This window comes from Helianthus annuus, chromosome 3, assembly GCF_002127325.2.
Source record: "Helianthus annuus cultivar XRQ/B chromosome 3, HanXRQr2.0-SUNRISE, whole genome shotgun sequence".
Lineage (NCBI taxonomy): Eukaryota > Viridiplantae > Streptophyta > Magnoliopsida > Asterales > Asteraceae > Helianthus > Helianthus annuus.
In genome coordinates this window covers 125,815,828-125,824,672 of record NC_035435.2, presented here as the reverse complement: position 1 = coordinate 125,824,672, position 8,845 = coordinate 125,815,828, and the positions used below count along the sequence as shown (strand labels likewise).

Here is an 8,845-nt window from a genome sequence, read left to right as displayed (position 1 = left end):
CATTTGTTTGACTTTTTAAATTAGAAAGCAATAAAAGGAATGAAAGAATGCTCACTAAAGTCCTTGCTATCTTTTCTACAAAGAAGACAAGTCCCAAATCAGCTTGACAGAGCTCCAAAGCAGATAAGAGAGAAGATGAATGAGGAATGAGCAAGCAATGAGTGAATTGGTGAGGCTATTTATAGTTGTAGTGAATTAACAAGATCATTACAAGTGTTTGTGTAGCCTCCAAGGATTAAATCACAGCCACACATGTGTTAGGAGATGATTAGAAGCCTTGGTGATCACTTAAACTTGCTTAACACACCAAAAATTTGCATAAACAGCCCCTGAATTAGCAACAGATTGCTGAAAATAAGTTTCTGGTCGCTGGTATGTCCACACGGCCCGCATAAGTAATGGGGGTGGGCTTACGCGCCCCGCCTGACTTCCCCAGATCAGCACAAGTTTGAAATTTGGCAGTTTAGGTCCCTGCATGCATTCGAGTCCATTTTTGGCACTTTTGACACCCGTTAAGCCATTTTCAAGGCTCTACAAGGTCAATAAGGTTTAGAGGACTCAAAATATGCTCAGAGAACTCTCAGATGTCGGCTCGTTTGGTCGTACGGTCGCGTTGTTCGTTAAATTACGACGAAACTCAAATGGACGTGTGTACGATCCAAAATGCGCGACGAATGGCGTTTTCGCGTCCCAAACACTAAAATAAAAAATATTTTAGTGTGTACAAAAATTTTGGATGTCCAGATGTGGCCAGAACGTAAGATATGCGCGGAAATGCAAACTTACTCCGTTTTTGACACTTTTAGTCCCTGTAAGATCATGTAAGCATGTTTTCGCACACCGAACCTATCAAAGCTTATTTCTAAGACATGTTTAGGTTATATATGGTATGTTTAACTTATGATCAAGTTCCGGACTGTGCGTTTTCTTAAGAAACGGCAGACTTTTGCAAGTTGACGCAAATAGTCCCTAAGAGCGAATAAACTTGTTTTTGCCATACCAAAGCCTTTAAAACTAATTTCTAAGTTATGTAAAGGTTATTTAAGGTACGTTAAGTTTATGATGATGTTCCGGAGTGTTTGTCGCGTTAAACTGATTGTGTTTACGCATCAGTTTGCGTATAACTCCCCAGAAAGCGATATAGAGTTCAAAATCGATCAAAAATCAACATTGTGAATAAAATCAAACATAAATGACAAACATTGGGAACACAACACGCTGTTTTATTACTATTGTATTGTTCAGAGTTTGTACGATGATATCACAAGTACAGATGTCACAGTCTCCCCTACTTCAGGAAATTTCGTCCTGAAATTTATTTAGAAGAAACTTGTGAGAATAGATGCGGATATTTCACTTTCACCTGATCTTCACGTTCCCAAGTAAACTCTGGGCCATGTTTAGATTCCCAGCGAACTTTGACCAACCGAATCCGTTTTTTCTTCAACTGTTTGAATGTACGGTCCATTATCTCCACATGTTTTTCGACAAAGTGCATTGTGTTATCAACACATATTTCATCAAGTGGTATGTGGAGATTCTCATCAGCTAAACACTTTCTGAGATTGGACACGTGGAATGTTGGATGAACATTTCCAAGTTCAGGAGGTAGCTCAAGTCTGTAGGCTACTTTTCCGACTCTTTCAATGATCTTGAATGGTCCAACATAGCGTGGTGCAAGTTTTCCTTTCTTTCCAAATCTAATCACACCTTTCCAAGGAGATACCTTGAGTAGGACGTGATCACCGACTTGAAATTCTAAGGGCTTGCATCGTCGATCCGCGTAACACTTTTGACGGCTTCTAGCTGTCTGAAGGTTATCACGAATCTTCTTGACCTTATCTGTAGTCTCTAGAATGAGTTCAGGTCCTGTGAGCTGAGCTTCACCTATCTCATTCCAGCGGACCGGTGAACGACATTTTCGACCATATAAAGCTTCGAAAGGAGCCATGTTGATGCTAGATTGATAACTATTGTTATAGAAGAATTCGATCAATGGTAGATGCGAATCCCAACTACCACCAAAATCAATCATGTGACACCTGTGTCACTTCAATCATCAAACAAATACCAAATCAATGAAATATTGTATTTCATACTTGGGATTTGTAAAAATATGTGTATCGTTTGCACATATCAACTCTAATTCGATTTCAAGCTTTAAACCGCTTTCTGGAGGGTTATACGCGCTCTGATGCGTAGATATAACCAGTTTAATGCAACAAACACTTCGGAATAGTGAAATAGGCTTAACATACCTTAAATAACCTTTACATAACTTAGAAACAAGTTTTGGAGGGTTTGGTGTGTTGAAATCAAGTTTGTTCGATCACAGGGACTAATTGTGTCAAACTGTGAAACTATACCGATTTGTATAGTAACAAACCTTTTGGAACTTGATCATAAGTTAAATATGCCCTAAATATCCTTTACATAGCATATAAATAGGCTTTGAGGTGTTTGGTGCGCAAAAAAATAAACTTTTGGTCATTCAGGGACTAAAAGCGTCAAAAAGTGCATAAGTTTACATTTTCGCGCATATCTTACGTTCTGAATATATCCGGACATCCAAAAATTTATGTAATAATTAAAATATTATGTTTTAGTGATTGGCATGATAAAAATTTCATTCGTCGCTTAATTTGGATCGTTTTTGCGTTCGTTACGACTTCCGTCGTAATTAAGCAAATAACGCGATCGTACGACCAAACGAACCGACATCCGAGATATTTTTGAGCATGTTTCATGTCCCCTATACTTAGGCATCATTGTAGAGCCTTGAAAATGGCTTAACGGGCCTTAAACGCATCAAAAATGGCCTTAAAAGCATGCAGGGACCAAAACTGCAATTTCTGAAACTTATGTACAGATCAGGGACCTCAGGCGGCCCGCGTAAGCCCCCATTGAATCATACGCGGCCCGTGAGAGCATGTCAGATATGCAAAAATCATTTTACAGCCTGTTAACAGCTGTTGCACCCGGTTTTACCTGTTGTAAATGGTATTTTGGACACAATGGGCTCATTCTAGGGGCTCTAATGGTATTACAAAACAAGGAGCACACATGGAGGGCTAGGATCAAAGCTCGTTTCCCAATAAATGATCCTAACGGTTCTAGATTTCCTATAAATACCCCCCACCATTTTATTCATTCCTCACATTTGAATCTGATTCAAGCTCTCTGAGTAGAAGTATATGCTTCCTACCTGAGAGTGAATCGCGTCAAATCTTGCGGGACCTTCTGTAAGCACTTAGGATAGGTTTCATTTTAGTATGTAGGCCTTCTTAGACCATATCATATGAGTTCCCACGCTCATTTGGTTCACGAGACCCCATACTATCCGATCTCCCGATTTAGGTCCGGTTTATTTATGTAGTTATCAATATTAGGTGCCGTTTGATTCCGTGCTCCCTCTAGCTTGCTTGGTAGTTGTTCAAAACTTCTAAGCACTCTCAAGTGAGTACATAGTCCCCTCTTTTACTGTTTTCAAATGTTTTGGGGTGAAGCATGTGTACCTATCTGTTATTTTCATGATTTCAAAGTATAATTGATTATACATGTTAGAACTTATCTTTTGACAAACTGGATGATTATTTATGGTCTAAACACTGATTTTTCAAAGATTATAAAATTACTTGTTGGAATAGTACTTATTTTTGTTCACCAGACCGGTTGGTAGTATGATATAGCGCTATAGGATTTGACACCCCATTCCTGTTGTCATGGAATGTCTGAAACCAATTTGTTGATCCATCCAAATAGGGATTGCCTTTGTGGTATTTCTATAGTCTCAAAGGTGTATTTTGATGCACTAGGTCTGAATGAATTCTTAAATCACATTATTTTTGTATATTAAGTTATACTCCCAAAAGTATAGTTTGATATGCTCTCATATGGGATATTGTACAAAAACCAACATATACTTTGTTAATCATTAAAACATAGTTTGATATGTTATTTTCATGATCCAAAGCATAGATTTAATATGTTATTTTCAAACCAAAACATAGTTTAATATGTTATTTATAAATCCAAAGTATACTTTTAATATACTACTGAAAATTATTATTTTTAACAACTAAAGTATATTTAATATACTATTTGTTTAACAATTGGGATTTGGTTAGCGTTTAGATAACGGGACGAGTGTAATGTGATGAAAACATGGTAGATACGCCGCTGGTACTTCTTATATATAAGTGTTCTCATCGCATTACATACCGTGGCGTTATTTAGTACACTTGGGTTAACGGTTTTGGAACTGAAATATATTCTAATATATTATTTATTCGACTTTCTTAAATCAAAGTATATTTTTATATATACTATAAACCTTTTTATCAAAATATTGTTTTTCAAACAATATATTTTTATACAAACTTATTCTACTTACTTATTTAATTTCCTATGTATTATTATTTCATATCATCTGATTTCTTATAAATGATTTAAAAAAGAAAACCTTTTACAAGGATCATGACTACTTTTCTTAAACATTTTTCTTTAAACTCATAAGTCATGAATCCTAAATAAAATAAAACCTATGTATCTCACAGGCATTTTTATGCTGACGTGCCTATTTTTACACATGTTTCAGGTGCTGGTTTGTGATGACTGACGATATATGCTACACTTAGGATGGACTCGTGCCTTAGCGACTTTAAAACTTGAAAGATAATAGTTGTACTTATTTAATTGTATTAAAACAATGAGTTCATTTATTCAATAAAACGAAACTATTTAATCCATGGTTGTGAAACAATGATTCTGTTACAACACTCCCCGACGTTTCCGCCACGTTTTGTTGTTTTACATGGTCGGGGTGTGACAGAAAAGTTTGTATCAGAGCCAATGGTTATAGGGAATTAGGTTATTAGTAATTATTTGACCTAGACTATAACCTTCCTAGGACCCTAACACAAGTTATCTTGTGTTTAGTTTTAAAACAATACCGTCACTTATTCTTAGGTGACAACCACAATAAGAACACAAATTTCGTTTCCATCTTGAAAACTAATCATCTGTTCTAGGATGATTTATTATAAGGTTTTGAACCCTTTAAGTTTTCAAAATCCCATCAAAGTTTGGTCTAAATAATGTGAACATGTGCAAACTGGAAGGGTGGGTGCCTGTACCCTGGGTCTTCTGTCTAAGGCTAGAGTGTTCGTACAAATCCGCAGTATCGGACCAGTCACTCTTACCTGGGAACTCTTGGGGTGAGTGTCCACTTATAGGCGAGCATGTCTTCGCGATACATTATATTGACCCATTTACTTTGATTATTCACCGTCTCATTTGTTTGCCTTAGGTAACAATCAAATGATCGCAATTTTATGCATTGTTATTCTCTTTTCATTTCCCTTGTTTCCTCCCATGTCTCCCATTTTCTTCATGGTGCCTCTTCATCGCAACAACAATGTCCGAACTTGGTGCTGCAATTGGCCATCAATTAGGCGTCGTACTACCAGAAGGCTGTTGATTTAGCTATCACCGTGACTCGTCTCAGGGATGAAGCCATACAAGGGAACCACTCCTTAGAGCAATCAATGCCACCGTCATCATCCGAATCAAATACCTTGCTTCAAATGTACCCACGGTGGACGATGGGGACATTTGGTCAACATGTGCCGCTTTGCAATCCAAAGCAAAGCTGATAGAAATCATGCTGCTGCTCAACCTTCAAACTCTGCTTCATATGTCGCCTGGCAGATCTAGCGCCTCAACCTCATGAACTTTCTACCTTGTGTATCGACTTAAGCACGCCTTGTGCAAGGTGTCGAAACACCTCTCGATACACAAATTCCAGAATCCATATAGGATCTTTTTATCTTCACAATTAGATCTTTATGGATGATTATCACTCAAATCAGAGCCCTTAATTGAATTAGTCGTATGCCTTAATACGTATATTATGATTCAATAAGGATAAATCCGAATTCCTATTAAAGATCTTTCTATCTCCATAGTTAGATTCTTATGTTTAAAGTGCCAAATGAAATCCACGAATTGGATTCCTGGTGTACTTTAAATATCCGTGTCCAAAGATAACAAATTAATAATTAAGATTAATCAATTATGTGATTATGTGCTTATGTGTTTTCTTATATGTTTTGTGTTTTTATGTGATCCATCCAAATCCTCGTAGAATCTTCCATATCTCATATGAGGGATTCATAGTAGGATATCCAAAGGTACTATCTTAAATCCTTAATGGACTTCTACGCTGTAGTAAAGTCCCTTGGGTTTTAAAGTACTATTCATAATTGGACCCCTTGAGAGGTCTAGTTAAACAGATTGATTTGAAAATCTGGTTAGGAATATCATGTGATGATATAATTGAAAGATCCCTTAAGTGGTCTATTTAAGGAGATCGTACGACGGTCTAGTAAAGGAGATCATGTGTTGATCTAGTTAAAAAGATCGTTCATTGATCTAGTTAAAAAGATCGTTCATTGATCTAGTTAAAAAGATCCTTTGGTGGTCTAGTCAAATCGCTTCATGTTTATTCAATTGATTTTTCCCCTACGCATTATGAAATGAATTGTGCGGACTGTGCAAGGAATTACGTAATTATAGTGACAAGGGTAATGACACGGGAGAAGTCTTGGACCTTGATTGATTTCATTTTACACTCCCCAATTCTGATTTCAAGCACACGCAAGTTTCCTATGATAAGTCTTCATGAGAAACGTTCTTCTGTCCATAGTTCAAAACTCCATGTTTTGTTACTACAAGGACTTCACTTTGATAGTAGACAATTTCGCTAAGAATCCCAACATGGCCCAGAGTTTTACTTAAGGGTTCAATGGATTTATTTGAAAGCGAAACCATCACAGCTGTCTTCACAAGTTTCCTCTGAAATTAAATTTCGGGACGAAATTTCCTAAAGTAGGGGAGACTGTGACACCTGTGTCACTTCAATCATCAAACAAATACCAAATCAATGAAATATTGTATTTCATACTTGGGATTTGTAAAAATATGTGTATCGTTTGCACATATCAACTCTTATTCGATTTCAAGCTTTAAATCGCTTTCTGGAGGGTCATACGCGCTCTGATGCGTAGATATAACCAGTTTAATGCAACAAACACTCCGGAATAGTGAAATGGGCTTAACATACCTTAAATAACCTTTACATAACTTAGAAACAAGTTTTGGAGGGTCTGGTGTGTTGAAATCAAGTTTGTTCGATCGCAGGGACTAATTGTGTCAAACTGCGAAACTATACCGATTTGTATAGTAACGAACCTTCCCGAACTTGATCATAAGTTAAATATGCCCTAAATATCCTTTAAATATCTTAGAAATAGGCTTTGAGGTGTTTGGTGCGCAAAAAAAAAAAAAAAAACTTTTGGTCATTCAGGGACTAAAAGCGTCAAAAAGTGCATAAGTTTGCATTTTCGCGCATATCTTACGTTCTGAATATATCCGGACATCCAAAAATTTATGTAATCATTAAAATATTATGTTTTAGTGATTGGCATGATAAAAATTTCATTTGTCGCTTAATTTGGATCGTTTTTGCGTTCGTTACGACTTCCGTCGTAATTAAGCGAATAACGCGATCGTACGACCAAACGAACCTTGTGGTCTCTCGGAGAAATTTTGAGCTAATTGTTTTATTTGTTTTTCAATGTTTTGTATATTAGCTTGTTGATTTCTAAAATTCGATTCCAATTGTTGAAATCGATCCGAGTTTTTCTTTTCAGTATCGGAGATGTGGGGAGATACAATATCTTCAAGCCTTTCTCGTCCACCTTATTGTTGAGAGAAATTTTGTGACTCGTTTCTTGGTTGTTGAAAGTTTGTTCGTTGGTTTAGGTTTTATTGGTTACTACTATTGTCAGGTTCTCTCCAACCAAGGTTAGGGTGGTTACGCCATCCTTGGTTGTAGGTACCCGTTGGAGGACCCGACGGCCTAGGTCTGTTATCAATGTAGTTTACCAACTCTGGTTGATTATCTGTTTCTTTCATACAACTCCAACTTTCATGTGGCCCACCACACCCTTCACAAGCCATAACCGAGACCGTTTTTGTCATTTCTAACTTTTTGATTTTTGAAGAAAGGGCCTCAATTTGGGCTTGTAAAGAAATGCTTTCATCAACCTTATGGGTGCCCGGGGCAATAGATTTATTGCCTCGGGGAGTGTGCCACTGAAAATTGGTTTGAGCAATTTCCTCAATTTGATTGTATATTTCATGTGGACGGCGATTACCTAAAAGTCCCCCGAAGCTAGAGTCAAGTGTTTGTCTTGTGTGTGGCAACAACCCATTGTAGAAAGTGGATACTTGTTGCCATACCGCAAGACCGTGATGAGGACACTTTCGCAATAGCTCCTTGAAACTTTCCCAAGTTTCATATAAGGACTCCCCATCCTCTTGTGAATAAGTATTAATTTCAGTCATTAATTTAGTCGTTTTAGCGGGAGGGAAATACTTATATAGAAACTTTTGGGCTAGTTCATCCCAGGTGTTTACCGAGCCAACTGGGAGGGCGTTAAGCCAAGCCTTTGCTCGGTCCTTTAATGAAAATGGAAACATCCGAAGGCGGATGGCGTCGTTTGATGCTCCATTGATCCGGAAGGTATCACATATTTCTAAGAAATTAGTAATATGTAGATGGGGATCCTCGTCGACAAGCCCATGGAAGGTTGCGGAGTTTTGAAGCATCTGTATCAAATGTGGCCGAAGTTTGAAGTTGTTAGCTTCGATATTCGAGGCATTGATAGCGGCGCCGAGATTACCCATGGTGGGTTGTAGGTAATCCATGAGAGTACGTTGGTCCGCCATTGGAAGTGGGTCCCCTGAAACTTTCTCTTGGTTTTTAGCTTCTTTTTCTGAG

The 8,845-nt window shown here is 37.5% G+C and overlaps 1 non-coding gene across 1 annotated transcript; it reads left to right on the top strand.

Annotated features, from left to right (window-relative positions):
* The first annotated feature begins 8,308 nt into the window (after positions 1 to 8,308).
* Positions 8,309 to 8,415, top strand: LOC118490818. The gene has a single exon (XR_004890043.1). It is a non-coding gene; the product is annotated as a small nucleolar RNA R71 (small nucleolar RNA).
* The last annotated feature ends 430 nt before the right edge of the window (positions 8,416 to 8,845 follow it).